General features: G+C 45.5%; 1 protein-coding gene across 2 annotated transcripts in view; it reads right to left on the bottom strand.

Annotated features, from left to right (window-relative positions):
* SDR42E2 (short chain dehydrogenase/reductase family 42E, member 2) overlaps positions 1 to 7301 on the bottom strand; it is a 130712-nt gene extending 123411 nt beyond the window's left edge. The window contains exons 1-2 of one of the 2 annotated variants that reach the window (XM_040440585.1): positions 7118 to 7301; positions 3764 to 3773 (exon numbers count right to left, since the gene is read on the bottom strand). The gene's annotated coding sequence lies outside the window, so the exon portion shown is untranslated. The remainder of the gene's footprint in view (positions 1 to 3763; positions 3774 to 7117) is intronic. The other variant, XM_040440583.1, reaches the window with a different exon arrangement.
* Positions 7302 to 16794: the final 9493 nt, after the last annotated feature.

Here is a 16794-nt window from a genome sequence, read left to right as displayed (position 1 = left end):
CTCCCCCTATGTACCGTAGCTCAGTGCTTGAAGTGGGCCGGAACGCGGCGATACTCAGTACCGCCACTTCCAAAAATTGCCCTGGAGAGTACCAGCACCTCTCCGTGCGCCCAGTACGTGGGTTTCCGGTACCGGAGCGCAGCGGAGAGCTGGCAGTATCTCCTCCCTAATGTCGTTGGCTGGGCAGCTAGTGGAGGGGGGCGGGTCGTTGCAGAGTACGGCTCAGGCTGGCGCAGGCAGGGAGTTGACCTCACGTTAGGTGACGTCAACTCCTTCCCGCGCGCCTGTGACTGAGGAGCTATCAGTGCGGCGACCAGTGACTGGTCCTCCTTGGAGTCAGGAGTCGGACGGTGCAGCAAAGAACATCGACTTTGCTTTGGAATCCAACTTCTGAAGAGTACTGGTGAGTGACAGGCACCCCCCCTCCCCCCACACACATTAGTTCCTCTCTGTACCAGTACCCCCCCCCCCCCTGGCAGGGGGGTACTGGTACAGAGAGGAATTAATGTGTGTGATGAGGGGGGGGGGGGGTCTGATGTGCAAGGGGGTACTGGTACAGAGAGGAACGAATGTGCGGTGGTGGGGGGGGGGGGTACTGGTACATAGAGGAACTAATATATATGTGTCTGATGGGTGGGTCTGATGTGTAGGGGGCCCCTGCACATCAGACCCCCCCATCACACACATATATATTAGTTCCTCTATGTACCAGGACCCCCCCCCCCCCCACCGCACATTCGTTCCTCTCTGTACCAGTACCCCCCTGCACATCAGACCCCCCCCCCCCTCATCACACACATTAGTTCCTCTCTTTACCAGTACCCCTCTGCACATCAGACCCCCCATCACACACATATATATTAGTTCCTCTATGTACCAGTACCCCCCCCCCCCCACCACCGCACATTCGTTCCTCTCTGAACCAGTACCCCCCTGCACATCAGACCCCCCCCTCATCACACACACACACACATTAATTCCTCTCTGTACCAGTACCCCCCTGGCAGGGGGGTACTGGTACAGAGAGGAATTAATGTGTGTGTGTGTGATGAGTGGGGGGGGGTCTGATGTGCAGGGGGGTACTGGTACAGAGAGGAACGAATGTGCGGTGGTGGGGGGGGGTACTGTACTGGTACATAGAGGAACTAATATATATGTGTGTGATGGGGGGGTCTGATGTGCAGGGGGGGGGAGCACCGGCGCCTAATAGAGTACCGGCACCTCTTTTGGCCCACTTAAAGCACTGCCGTAGCTAAAACCTTGATCACTAAATCCTGGACTACCCCCACCACCACCACCACCACCACCACCATCACCAAGTCCACGCTACTAGCCATGACTTCAGGTCCATGGACTATCTCACGGCGTTCCTTAACAACACTGTGGAACAATTCCAAGCGATCTGGCTTTCATGGGATACCTACTCGACATCCCCCTAAGGACCCTCCCCCCCTCTATCATCCCTGTTCTTATTTTCCCCCATCCATCCCTTTCCCTTTGTGTTCTGTCAGTTGTCTTATCCCGTGCCCTGAGTTTTTTTGTGATACATTATTAGACATAGTCATGGTATTTGTACTGCTGCATGCGCTGTCTCTGTGTCTTTTTGACATCTCAATGGTCCACTGTGGACTCTGTACGAACTATGCTGTATCACTTTGTTTTTCTTCTTTATTTCTGTATTATTGAAAAACTTGCGCGTAATGTGCTAATAAAAACTACAGTTTAAAAAAAAATGAAAATGTTAACTTGAGACGTAACATGTTAAATACACTGTAGCAGGGAACCTTAAAGGGGTTGTCCAACTTCTAAGGGTGCCTGCACATGGTCTAAAAAAACGGCAGCGTAATACAGTACCAGCAAAATGTATGAGATGAAACAAAAAATTTTTTGTGTGCAAATTTCATCCTTTTCAATGAATGGGTGCGATCTGCAGCATCAAATCTAAACCAAAAACTACATTAAAAACCACACAAAAAAGTGCCCAAAGTGCGATAAACAGAGCAGATTTACGTACTTTTTTTATGCGGTTTTCGTGCAGACTTCTAGCAGATTTTCTGAACAAAAATACACCTTACATAAGTGTGACTTAAAATATCCCCTAATGGAAGCATACGTACCTGCTCCCCAACACTTGGTCTAGCATACACTCACCTAAAGAATTATTAGGAACACCTGTTCTATTTCTTATTAATGCAATTATCTAGTCAACCAATCACATGGCAGTTGCTTCAATCCATTTAGGGGGGTGGTCATGGTCAAGACAATCTCCTGAACTCCAAACTGAATGTCAGAATGGGAAAGAAAGGTGATTTAAGCAATTTTGAGCGTGGCATGGTTGTTGGTGCCAGACGGGCCGGTCTGAGTATTTCACAATCTGCTCAGTTACTGGGATTTTCACGCACAACCATTTCTAGGGTTTACAAAGAATGGTGTGAAAAGGTAAAAACATCCAGTATGCGGCAGTCCTGTGGGCAAAAATGCCTTGTGGATGCTAGAGGTCAGAGGAGAATGGGCCGACTGATTCAAGCTGATAGAAGAGCAACGTTGACTGAAATAACCACTCGTTACAACCGAGGTATGCAGCAAAGCATTTGTGAAGCCACAACACGCACAACCTTGAGGCAGATGGGCTACAACAGCAGAAGACCCCACCGGGTACCACTCATCTCCACTACAAATAGGAAAAAGAGGCTACAATTTTCACGAGCTCACCAAAACTGGACTGTTGAAGACTGGAAAAATGTTGCCTGGTCTGATGAGTCTCGATTTCTGTTGAGACATTCAAATGGTAGAGTCCGAATTTGGCGTAAACAGAATGAGAACATGTATCCATCCTCTGATGGCTACTTCCAGCAGGATAATGCACCATGTCACAAAGCTCGAATCATTTCAAATTGGTTTCTTAAACATGACAATGAGTTCACTGTACTAAAATGGCCCCCACAGTCACCAGATCTCAACCCAATAGAGCATCTTTGGGATTTGGTGGAACGGGAGCTTCGTGCCCTGGATGTGCATCCCTCAAATCTCCATCAACTGCAAGATGCTATCCTATCAATATGGGCCAACATTTCTAAAGAATGCTATCAGCACCTTGTTGAATCAATGCCACGTAGAATTAAGGCAGTTCTGAAGGCAAAAGGAGGTCCAACACTGTATTAGTATGGTGTTCCTAATAATTTTTTAGGTGAGTGTAGGTCATCACTATCTGATCGGTGAGGGTCCAACACTCGGCCCCATGCAGATAAGCTGTTTTGACAAGGCAATGGTGCTCCTTCTGGTAGCTTACCAAGCACAGCGCCATACATTGTATAGCAGCTGTGCTTAGTATCACAGCTCATCCCCATTCATTTGAATGGGGCTGAGCTGCACCTAGGCCACGTGATCAATGAACATGACGTCACTGGCCTAGGAAAAGCAGAGAGAAGGCCTCGGTGCTCACTGCCCAGCTGATCGGTGGGGGTCCCGGGTGTCAGGTTCCAACTGATCAGATACTGATGACCTATCCAGAGGATAAGTCATCAATAAAAATATCTCGGAAAACCCCTTTAACTTAGCTTTTCATTGGCTTTTGTTGTTTTAACCAGCGGTTTAGTGGAGCCAGGGCTTCACCCTGGCATTTTTTTGTGTTGGCCAGGGCACAGCAAGGTGCTGTAAAAGAGGCCACCTGTGCCCTGGATTTTATCTTTATACTAAATGAAACCATTTACACTGATCTGTTGGTGTCAGTGGCCTGCAGAGAGCCACTAGCATCGACAGGCCAGTTTCCATTGCTGGTGCTCCCTGGATTCCTGTGAATGCTGTGTCTGGAGAGTGATGGCGGCAGTGTGAGCTCCAGCCCAGATGGAGAGCAGGAACTGTTTGCGTGCAATAAGGTGTGGGGCTGGTCTTCAAGTAAAGGAAGGGGTGGCATGGGGCTCCCCATTTCTGATGTGGAGGGGGCTCGACAGAGGTCATGCTTCAGAGCTGCAATGACTGTACCGTATACATGCATTACATAATATAACCTGTACTTATTCTGAGTTACATCCTGTATTATACTCCAGAGCTGCACTCATTATTCTGCTGGTGAAGTCACTGAGTACATCCATTACATTACTTATCCTGTACTGATCCTGAGTTTTATTATACTCCCGAGCTGCACTATCTATACTGATGGTGGAGTCACTATGTATATACATCACTTATCCCATACCGATCCCTGGTATCTGTCTTATTATTTTTATTAAAGGGAATCTGTCACCAGTTTTATGCTGCTAGCTCCTAACAGCCCCAGCACATGCCGAGTCCTGATATTCATGAGCTTCAGGCTTTCTTTGCTCATGAATATTCAGGACTCATCAGCATGCACTGGAGCTGTTTAATACAAGATTTTAGCAAAACAGCTGGCATTTTGAAAGTGACCCGGCATTTTGCTAAGGGGATCTGTCACTAGTGTATATTGCCCTTAGTTAGGAAAACATAAAACCTGTTACAGACTCCCTTTAAGTGCACACTACTAGTAGGTATGAGTTTAGAACAGGGCATCTGTTCTGTGGTCTGATTTTATTTGTGTTCATAGAGGCTGGAAATTGCTGCAGAATCTCAAGAGCAAATTGTGCAGTCATCAGAAGTCATCATGACAGTCTGGACCAGATGGAGAGGAAAAGGAAAGAGAACATCTACAATCAAAGACATTATGAGTGAGTCACTGAATTTAACTTTACTGCAATTATTTATAGTCTGCAGAGTGCCCCTCTCCGGCAGTATTAAGGTTGGGATAATCCATCCATCCAAAAGTCTGGACAGACTCTTTTAACTGGTGTAAATTCTAGAAAAAATTACTTCCAATCTGTTAAAGTATTAACTGCATTATTTGGTGGAGGAAACTTTTTCGGAGGCCATTTTGAAATCCACGATATTGAATTCAGCTCAGGTTTTTCCAATGGGACAGGTCATGTGTCATATCATATTGGCTAGAATTTACTCAGAGACACACTAGAAGTGTTAAATTTGACCTATCGTTTACTGTTTATAAGTTATGCGAGGTAAAAAAAAAATTCTGTCTAAAATAATGGATCTCAGATAAAAATGGCTAAAACGGATGCAAAATGTGCATAACTGAGTAGAACGGATGCTTAAAATACAGGATCCCTTTTTTTCTTTTTTTTTTCTATTTCTCTGACTAATCAGAAGAACGGAAAACGAAACTGTGATGTGAACCTGGCCTTAGTTGTTAAAATTTGCTGGCACATTTTATCAACATTATAGAGTGATGTGTGTTAGAAAACCCCTTTAAGAAAAAAAAGTGTTTTTTTCCCCCACAAAAAACTAGACTATGGGTTGTGTCTGGTATTGCAGATCATTCACATGCAAGCGAATATGGTTGAGATGTAATACTAGAGGCATTCCATGGATAAGACTGATATTGTTTTCATTGAACCACAATAAGAGTATGTTCCCATATAGCAGATAATGCTGCAGACTTGCATGCATTATATCCGCAGAGTTTTACAGTACCAGCAAAGTGGATGAGATTTTAAGAAAAAATAAATCTGCAGCGTAAATTTACCTGTGGTGCAGATTTTTAATCTACAGCATGTCAATTTATACTACAGAGGTCCAGAAAAGTATCAGCCCATCTTGATCATTAAGCTGGTCAACCCCTTTAAGATTAGGATCGGTGAACAATCCACGTGCCAGACTGAACTGGCAGATCAGGGATATATGGTTAAAAAACAACAATATGCGCTTACACAAAGTGAAGAATGATTGGCCATAGTTGACACCGTCACATACCTGGGAATACTGAACATCAGTGAGGGCTAGTTCGCCGTGTTCGCCCGCGAACACATGCGGGCTGCCATCTTAAATCACAAGTCCGGCGATGCACAGGTAAGTCCTTACCTGTGCCTGCGCCGTGAGCCAGTCTGAAACAAATGCGGTCACCGGGAGCAGGCAGTTCTGAGAACAGCCTGATGAATGCCCCCGGTGGCTGTTCTCGAAACTGCCTGCTCCCGGTGACCGCATTTGTTTCAGACCGGCTCGCGGCGCAGGCACAGGTAAGGACTTGCCTGTGCATCGCCGGACTTGTGATTTAAGATGGCAGCCCGCATGTGTTTGCGGGCGAACACGGAGAACTGGCCATCACTACTGAACATGTATATATTTCAATGACAACTGGGCAAAAAGATCCATTTTGACCAATCACTTATCTGGCAGATTGCAGTCAGCCACAATGGCCAAAATTGTCGACTTCAGCCTACTTTTAACATCGCCGGTACTCTCATAGAAAATGCCTTTTCTGGTCCGCAATTGCGGACAAGAATTGGACATGTTCTATTTTTTTGCAGATCCGGAAGTGCGGATCCGGAAGTGCGGATCCGGAAATGCGGACAGCACATTCCGGCCCCTATGAAAATGAATGGGTCCGCAACTGTTCCGCAAAATTGCGAAACGGATGCGGACCCATTTTGCGGATGTGTGAATGGACCCTTACTCCTCTTTCCAGGCATAAATGTTGGTAAATTTGTCTTGCCCTTGTCACTCCTAAGTGTCCAAAAAAAAGGGCCGTGCAAGAAAAAGGGGTCGTGCGACAGTTTTTATGACAAAAACTGGCGTAAATTTTTTTGTAAATGACCCCTTGTCCCAGAAATATCGGTGGGTATGAGTGAATATGCAGGACACCTGCTCTATACATTATTTTAGTGGTTAAGGAACTTGCCTTGCAAATCTCTGATTTCACATTCATAATAATGCAGCTTTTGTTCATTTTACTAAACCATTGTTAGGGCAACATACAAATACTGTGTGCTATTCTTGATATCTGCACCGACAGCATGATATGTTCCACTAAATATCTAGAAATATAGAAAACACAGGGGATCAATTTGTCATGGGCTACACAGGACATTGTAACGGGCCTATGGTTTATGATGCTGATATGGATATGACCCCCACATATCAACATGCATCAATCTGATAAGTGAGGCTGCAACATAATTGCCTGCTACCATTAAGCTTTCACTCGCAGGACTGATAACTGGTTACCCCAAGCTTACGGGGAAGCATCATCTCTTAGGAAAAGCTTTTTCAGGCATGTGATGACAAATGAATATCCTGGATATGGATTAGACACTTACCTGACTGAGGGTCTTTCACAGCACCATCAAGCCGACGGGTCACTGGGTCTTTCTTTTCTTGTCTAACTAGGAATGTTTAATTCTTTACCTGGCACGACTTCATGTTTGTAGATACGAGCTTACACCATATAAGTACCTGGTCCAGCCACAACTCAGCTATCGAATTTATCAACTTCTGCTGAAGCAGCTGACAGCGAGCACAGCCTGACATCCTGCATGTATAAAAAGGTAAAGATAACATAGCTGAAGGCACCCCCTAGAGGCTTCACACAATATGCAAAGATCCTGCTAGGGAAACAAGGTAGGCGACATGTGCCTTATCATCTGCCATTCTATCTGTCTGGGTGGTAGGTCCGTAACAAGGATAACTACAAGGGAAGGATTCAGAGTGTATGCAGTGGAATGGTTTCTATTCCTTTATTGCACTAGTATTGGAAATCAGAATTGATTCAGAGGATCATCAGTGTGGAAAAAAATCTATAAAAGAAAATGTTAAGATAATACATTTTTCCCCCGGGCAGCATCTCCAGAGAAATCTATACTCACCTGCTCCCCGCCCCTCTGTTAACTGAACTTGACATGACCGCATCCATGTGGAAGTTGACAGACTAAAAAACCCGGGAGGCACAGACCCAGGACAGAGCCGTGGGTAGGAGGAAAGTATGGATTTCTCCACAGGTACTGTTGGTTGGGGGCCAAATAAAAAAAAAATCCTTTAACCACTTCCAGACCGGGCAATTTGCCCCCTTCCTGACCAGTACTCACTGCCAAAAGGAACGTTAAAAGCAAAAATAATTAATCTTTAAATATCTTCATTAAAACTAATGGGAAGGGATAACCCTACATACAGGGCCGTCTTTAATATTGATTGGACCCTGGGCAAAAATTTACTTGGGCCCCCTGGATCCCGCCTTCCCACACCTTAGCAGGCAATCACGCCCTCAACCACAACACACACACACAAAAAAATCCACACACCTCATAGAGTACAGTGAATTACTGTAAATACTTCCAGTTCTGAAGACTCCAGCAGCTCAGGATAAGTGCTCTGGGCAGCTGGGCTCAGGGCTGGAAGTGGGCACCGCTCTGCAGGAAGGAGACCGGGGCTCGGCTCAACCTAGCGTTACAGTGCACCCCAGCACCCCACACAGTATGCAGTATAGCACCCTATAGTATACAGCACCCCACAGTATGCAAGCAGTATAGCACCCTATAGTATACAGCACCCCACAGTATGCAGTATAGCACCCTATAGTATACAGCACCCCACACTATGCAGTATAGCACCCTAAAGTATACAGCACCCCACAGTATGCAGTATAGCACCCTATAGTATACAGCACCCCACAGTATGCAGTATAGCACCATATAGTATACAGCACCCCACAGTATGCAAGCAGTATAGCATCCTATAGTATACAGCACCCCACAGTATGCCGTATAGCACCCTATAGTATACAGCACCCCACAGTATGCAGTATAGCACCCTATAGTATACAGCAACCCACAGTATGAAGTATAGCACCCTATAGTATACAGCACCCCACACTATGCAGTATAGCACCCTATAATATACAGCACCCCACAGTATGCAGTATAGCACCCTATAGTATACAGCACCCCACAGTATGCAGTATAGCACCCTATAGTATACAGCACCCCACAGTATGCAAGCAGTATAGCACCCTATAGTATACAGCACCCCACAGTATGCAGTATAGCACTTTATAGTATACAGCACCCCACCGTATGCAGCATAGCACCCTATAGTATACAGCAACCCACAGTATGCAGTATAGCACCCTATAGTGTACAGCACCCCACACTATGAAGTATACAGCGCCCCACAGTATACAGCACCCCATACTATACAGTATACAGCACCCCACAGTATACAGCACCCAACAGTATGCAGTATAGCACACCACAGTATACAGCACCCCACAGTATACAGCACCCCATACTATACAGTATACAGCACCTCACAAATACAGTACAGCAGTATAGCACACCGGAGTATACAGCACCCCACAGTATACAGCACCCCATACTATACAGTATACAGCACCTCACAGTATACAGTAGAGCAGTATAGCACCCCACAATATACAGCACCCCACAATATACAGAACCCCAAACTATACAGTATACAGCACCTCACAGTATACAGTAGAGCAGTATAGCACCCCACACTATACAGCACCCCACAGTATAAAGCCCCCCACAATATACAGCACCCCACAGTATACAACACCCCACAGTATACAGTAGAGCAGTATAGCACTCCACAATATACAGCTCCCCACAGTATACAGTATATCAGTATAGCACCCCACAGTATACAGCAACCCAACTGTATACAGCACCCCACAGTATACAGTAGAGCAGTATAGCACTCCACAATATACAGCTCCCCACAGTATACAGCACCTCACGGTATACAGCACCTCACAGTATACAGTATACAGCACCCCAAACTATACAGAATACAGCACCCCACAGTATACAGCACCACAGGTATACAGTAAAGCAGTATAGCACCCAACGGTATACAGCACCCCACAGTATACAGTAGATCAGTATACAGCACCCCACAGTATACAGCCCCCCACAGTATACAGCCCCCCACAATATACAGCCCCCCACAATATACAGCACCCCACAGTATACAGTAGAGCAGTATAGCACCCCATAGTATATAGCATCCCACAGTATACAGTAGAGCAGTAAAGCACACCCCCAGGAGTCCGCTGCCAGGAGTCCGCGGCGCATCAGGCTGAGCCTAGTGCGCAGGCGCCGGATCTAGCAGCGGGACGGGAGGATTGCGGAGGCGGGGCTGAGGTGAGGAAGGCGGCGCTGGGCACCAGACGGCGAGGGGTGCGGGCGGGCACCCTGGGTTAACGTAAAACCCCTTGGGCACCTTAGGTAGGTAAGTGACAGCTTATAAAAAACAGTTTTTTGGGCTAATAGAGCCACAAGCAGGTTTAATAAGGGCAGTTTAGGATTCATGTTATTAGTACGGACCTGGCCATATGTTTAGCTTATAGGGCTCAAATCTCATGACAGAATCCCTTTAAGGCAAACTTCTCCTGCAGCAACACTCCTGGTAGACAGGACCTTTGATGACCTCATAGCCATGTGACCAGTAATATTGCTAGGTTACTGGTCACATGGTGATGATGTCATCTAAGGTCCTTTCTCCTAAGAGAATCACAGCTCTCACAGTTCGCTGCCTGGAGTGCCGGCAGGCATGGCATGGCAGCAACCCCCTGCGTAGCTGACAGCCTGACACCCGGGGCAGTGGCTAGCAGGGCTCAAGAGGGAGTTGCCTTGGGCCCCACAGGAGCAACTGGGCTCGGGGCAGCTGGCCCTTTTGCCCCTTCTTAAAGATGGCCCTGCCTACATACCAAAAAAGTGTCAAATCTAACTTGTTGCCTACGGTTGCTCAAGAGATAATAATACCCCCCAGACATATGGTGAATGTTAATTGATGAGTATTTTATGAGGTATCACTATCTGTCTTAGGCTACATGCACATGACCCTATGTGTTTTGCGGTCTGCAAATTGCAGATCCACCAAAAAATATGGATGATATCAGTTTTTTTTGCGGATCCATTGTAACATTGCCTAAAACGGCCAAGAATAGGACATGTTCTATTTTTTTTGCGGGGCTACGGAACGGACATACTGATGCGGACAGCAAAGTCCCTTTTAGAGACCCTTGGGATATTATTTGTTAATGCTGCAATGGTCTATAGGACCGAGATTCCCTTTAGGGGTCCCTAACTGATATTTAAAATCATATCTTTATTAGTTAATTTGAAAGTATAGCCTAATGTGGCTATACTTTTGGCTTCAATTGCTGTTGATAGAGGTCAGTATAGCACTACTCGATACCTTATCCCTCACTCAGTTCCACTCTAACTAACTATGCTGTTAAATTAGCGTCCACTGGACCGTTCCTCACTATCACTGAAACTGTCACATACCCCACATACCCTGACGAAGCCACAGCACGTGGCGAAACATGTCGGGAGGGGTGGTATAGTGCGGCTATATTTTAGACAGTTTCAGTGATAGTGAGGAACGGTCCAGTGGACGCTAATTTACCAGCATAGTTAGTTAGAGTGGAAATGAGTGAGGGATAAGGTATCGAGTAGTGCTATACTGACCTCTATCAACAGCAACAGAGGCCAAAAGTATAGCCACATTAGGGAAACGAGTATAGTGAGCAGAGTGTCGACCTGCAGATTGGCACAACCAGTAGCAACCTTTAAGGGGCAGTAACACTGTCATTAGAATTGTAACCCTCTGTACAGGTGACAGACAGGGGAGGCTCTCTGTAGGGTTGACGCAATCACTATTTAGGTGGCGGAGCCCTTTACAAGGGAACGCCAGTATGTACTAATAATATTATAACACCAAAGTGAATACCATCCCAAGGAATAAGTTGGATGAGACAAACCAACTAGGGGCCCTCACAGAATAAATGTGAACAGACCACTATAACTCTAATTGGAATACAATGTTCCCTATGCATTCCACAGACATCTAGGAGCGATAAGAGGTTGTGGTTAGCAACCAGCAGTAATAGAAATGATCTCACACTTCACTGTATACTGACAATTTTAATTGTTTCCCCCTTTTTGTGTGTGTTTGTTTTTCAAATTAACTAATAAAGATATGATTTTAAATATCAGTTAGGGACCCCTAAAGGGATTCTCGGTCCTATAGACCATTGCAGCATTACCACATAAAGTGACACATGTCGGATTTGCAAAATTAGGCCTGGTCAGGAAGGGAATAAATCACTGCAAAAAATAATGTAGTGTACGCTCCACCAAAAAATTACTACTCACTGCCAAAAGGAACGTTAAAAGGTAAAATAATAATCTTTGTTAAATATCTTCATTAAAACTAATAGGAAGGGATAACCCTATATACCAAAAAGTGTCAAATCGAACTTGTTACCTACAGTTGCTCAAGAGGTAATAATACCCCCCGGGGTGTTATGAGGAATAATCCCCAAGGATGTACCCCCTTATGATTGTTTTGAGAAAGCGGGTAAATGAATAATTACCATCAGTTGAACATCATGTGCATCTACACAAAACAGCAGACTGTGTGATACTGTGTATGTATTTTCCACTGTAGCGCTATTGGACAGTTAGTTGTTCTGCCGCTATATTGTGCCAGTGTTCAACTCTGGAAACTGCTACAGCGTTGCAAATTGTGAGCATGCATTGGAGACTTAGTTAAATAATCCCATTATCGGGCATTTCCACCCGAGATACATCTGTCCCCCTGTTTCTATGCATGCACATACAATTGCCACGCAACATTAGTAGTAAAATAGATATTTGCTCCTCCTTTGTAACATAAATATAACTGGCTGTGTGTGACTAATTATACCCTAGCGTACACTCAACGCGTTTCACTGTGAAAGCTCATCAGGAGTAGCGGGCATCTTTGAACACAGGCAAACAACATAAACGCCGCCCGCCTCGTGTGGAGAGGCGGCGCCATCGGCGCTAGGATGGCTGTTACACGGCCGCCGATCTGTGTGGACTATATGGAGGAGGCCCCTCCCATCTTACAGATCCAGCCTACAGCTCTCATCTACAAAAAAATCCACCAATGGGGGAAAATACGCCAATGGACATTTTTCTCAAGGTAGTGACGGATCAGTTAAGGGTAATGGAGGATCAGAGAATAAGAATGTCTAATTTATCGAGATCAGAGACTGAGGCACTTCTTTCCCTTGAGCGTGACCCCTCCATTGTCATTAAACCATCTGACAAGGGGGGCAATATCACTATCATGGGCTCTGAACAATACAAAACTATGTGCCTCAATATTCTCAAAGATAGCCATTGCTATCGTATTTTAGACAGTAACCCTACTGGCATATTTTACACCAAACTGAGAAACACAGTAGTGGCAGCACGTGAAAAGAAACTAATTGATCAGACTGAATACTTTTTACTGCTTCCGAGATTCCCCCAAACCCATTGCCTTTATAGTCTCCCCAAAGTTCACAAGGGTCTTTCTCCTCTCAAAGGAAGGCCAGTTGTCTCAGGAATGGGGGGTTTAACACATAACATCAGTACTTATGTGGACAATGTCCTTCGACCGTTTGTTATGGATCTCCTGTCCTATGTACATGACTCTATGGATGTAATCTAAAAGTTAGAGGGCATCCAGCTGGATGATCATACCATGCTTGCCAGTTTGGACGTGGAGGCACTCTACAGCTCCATACCCCATGACAAAGGGTGTGGAGCTGTGGCGGCCTTTTTATGTCAGCGTGGTAGGCATCTATGGCAGCATAATTATTTTGTGCTAGAGTTACTTAAATTTATTTTGGAACAAACATTGATGATGTATTGATTCTTTGGTCTGGGAACATTGTGGAGTTTGACAGCTTTGTGAAGGATCTCGAAAAGAACGAGTTGGGATTATACTTCACATCTGAAATTCATGATTACCAGATCACCTTCCTGGACTTGATCATCTTTATGGACCAGGAGGGCCGTTTAGGGACCCGATTATTTCGGAAAAAGACCGCCACCAACAGTCAGTTACAATGGGATAGCTGTCATCCCATGTTCCTCAAGCAAGGTATCCCTAAGAGGCAATATTTAAGACTGCGTCGCAATTGCTCCAGGATATCGGACTATCGCGTGGCAGCAAAGGACCTGCAAAATAGGTTTAGAAACAGAGGATATTCCCAACATGTCTTAGCCAGAGCTTACCAACATTCCTTGGCAGTTAAGGGGGATACTCTGCTTGAGCCTAAGATTGGTACATCTGAGAACACACAGGTTTGCATCATTGCTACCTTTTGATTATGCCCACAAGACCGTACGAGAGGTTCTCACACGATATTGTGGTATCTTGAAGTCAGATCCTGACTTGGGGCACCTTGTTGAGGACAGACCGGTAATTACGTATTGCCGCGGACGCAACCTCAGGGATAGGCTGGTCCATAGTTTTCAACAGTCCCCTTTAACAACTACCTGGCTTAGTTCAAAGGTCACTGGTACATTTCGATGTGGGAATTGTGTGGCATGTAGTGCTATTGGACTAGGAAACAGTTTCACCAGCACGATTACCCAAAAAAGGTTTGAAATTAGATCTTTCATTAATTGTAAAACAAGAGTTGTTATCTACCTAGCCACTTGTACATGTGGGGAACAATACGTAGGAAATTCGTGGGAAAGACCATCTGGGAGTTCCGGAGACGGATTGGTGAGCATCTTAACGACATTTGGAAGTGCTCAGATACCCCGATTGCACGTCATGTGGCCACTGCTCATGATAACAATGCAGAGGTGATAAGATTTCAAGGCATAGAGGTGGTGAGAAGATCTCCAAGGGGGGGTGATTTTGACATAAAGGTACTTCAAAAGGAGGCACAGTGGATTTTCATATTACATACAGTGCGTCCGAATGGTTTGAATAAACACATCTCCTTTGTATGCTTTATTTAAGGGGTATATAGACCATTTGGACGATCTCTATTCAGCTGGTCAATTGCACCACTATTACTCCCTGGACTTCCATTGATCTTTATTTCCTTTATTTTGGTAATACATCTCCTTACTTGTATTCACACCTCCTCCTTTTCACCCCCCCCCCCCCCCCCTATTGTTATAATTTAACCAATTTCTCCCTCTCTTGATCATTATTATCTTTGGTTTATTTTACGTATTCTTTGCATTTCAAGATTTCCTGGCTTAAATATAGTCATGTGATTAGCCTCACGGACCAGGTTGATTCTGATGCCACAGTGTTTTGACACTCTTTTACATGATCGCCTCATAAAGTAAACCGGAGTGGAGGGCGGTGGTGAATTGCGGTCCCTCCTGTGAGAGAGGTGAGAAGATCGGATAGACTTGTTGCACGTGAGGCTATCTGACAGGTCTCTCTGTTTTCCTCTATGTATGTTGTTGTTTGGCAGGATCTCACCTCTCCTCAGGTGCCACTCATTATCAGTGATGAGGCTCTATTTAGATCCGCCTCACACTGCTGACCATACGGTTGATAGTTTCTGCTTGGAGTTGCTAGTGCTGGTTTGTCTTGTATCTCCTGCTTCTCCATACAGCTCTAAGCTAAGTACATGTCGCCTTCGCTGTTTCTTATTATCTGGTGTTTGTTGTTTTTACGCCTCAGGAAGATGCAGGTTCCTTCATTCTGGAAGGAACCAGCTGTCTCATCCCCTGCTACCTATCTTAGGGCTCGTCAGTTTTAGCAGGGCTTTAGGTATCCGGTGTATGAGTATTTCCACTATCAGGATCTGCTCATACTGGCAGGAGTTAGGGAAAGGCCTAGGGATTACTAGGAGGTCACCATCCCTCTTCCTTAGCTTTTGAGGCCTAGATTGGTGTCTATTCGTTGTGGTGTGTATTTGGTGTTTTCCCTTCCCCTTAAACTGTGACATTATCAACTGCCTAAACCGTTATCCTTTGTTTTATCAGTGCAGCTATGGATAATGTTTCTGCACTGGTCGATCGTATGCAGGGGCTGTCTTTGAAGGTGGCTGACCCCTGCACGGCCGTTGCACAGTTTCAGAGACCACAGACGGTGGGTTCCGGCAGCGGGAACTAGGCCTGCCCTGAACCGAAGGTTGCTTTCCCGGATAGGTTTTCCGGGGAAAGTGACAACTTTGTTCAGTTCAGGGAATCGTGCAAATTATATTTCAGACTGCGTCCTAGCTCTTCTGGGGACGAGAGTCAGAGAGTGGGGATTATCATTTAGTTGCTGAAAGGTGACGCTCAGTCTTAGGCTTTCTCTTTGCCGACTGGTTCACAATCCCTCCGGTCGGTAGATTAATTTTTCAGAGCTCTGAGACTTATCTACAATGACCCAGATCGGGTTTCCCTGGCCAAATCTAAGTTGCGTTGCTTGCGGCAGGGAGAGCATTCAGCTGAGTCCTATTGCTCTGAATTTAGGAGGTGGACAACTGATACAGAGTGGAATGACCCAACTCTCCGTAGTCAATTTTGTCAAGGACTGTCTGAGAACCTGAAGGACGCCTTGGCATTTCACGCAAATCTAGAGTCATTGGAGGCGGCCATGTCTCTGGCGGTGCGTATTGATAGACGCCTGAGGGAGAGATCTAAAGCTCCTCTCGCTCGGGGTGTATTATCATACAGGGAAGCATTCTCTTCTGATACGCTGGGTAAAGAGACACTCGAGCTCATGTCTGGTGATGAGCCAATGCAATTGGGTCAGGTCACACCTGGACCAGGTGAAAAAAACTTTAGGGTTAAGAAAAGACTTTGCTTTTTCTGTGGTCAAGGAGGACATTTTGTTAACGTATGTCCTTATGTTGAACATCAAGATGAAAAGGGAAACAAAAGTCCTAATGTGTCTAGTCCTTCTCTCACTCTTGGTAGTGTGGATGGGGAAGTTGAGAATGTACTTTTGTCTTTTACCGGTAGTACCCGATTTCTCCTGCCTGCCAAGGTGGCGCTAAATTCCAAACCTGTGGAAATGGAAGTATTTATTGACAGTGGGGGCAGGGGTTAACTTAGTGGATGGCCAGTTTGTCCGTATTCATCGTTTGACAACAAGCGCATTAGACAAAAATATTTCTGTGTTTGCGATTGATTCCGCTCCTCTCTCTCAAAGTTGTCTGTCTCAAATGGTGCAGGACATTCGCCTAAA

The sequence above is a fragment of the Bufo bufo genome, chromosome 7, assembly GCF_905171765.1.
Source record: "Bufo bufo chromosome 7, aBufBuf1.1, whole genome shotgun sequence".
NCBI lineage: Eukaryota > Metazoa > Chordata > Amphibia > Anura > Bufonidae > Bufo > Bufo bufo.
Note: the sequence above shows the minus strand (reverse complement) of the source record. Positions and strands in the feature narration are given on the sequence as shown.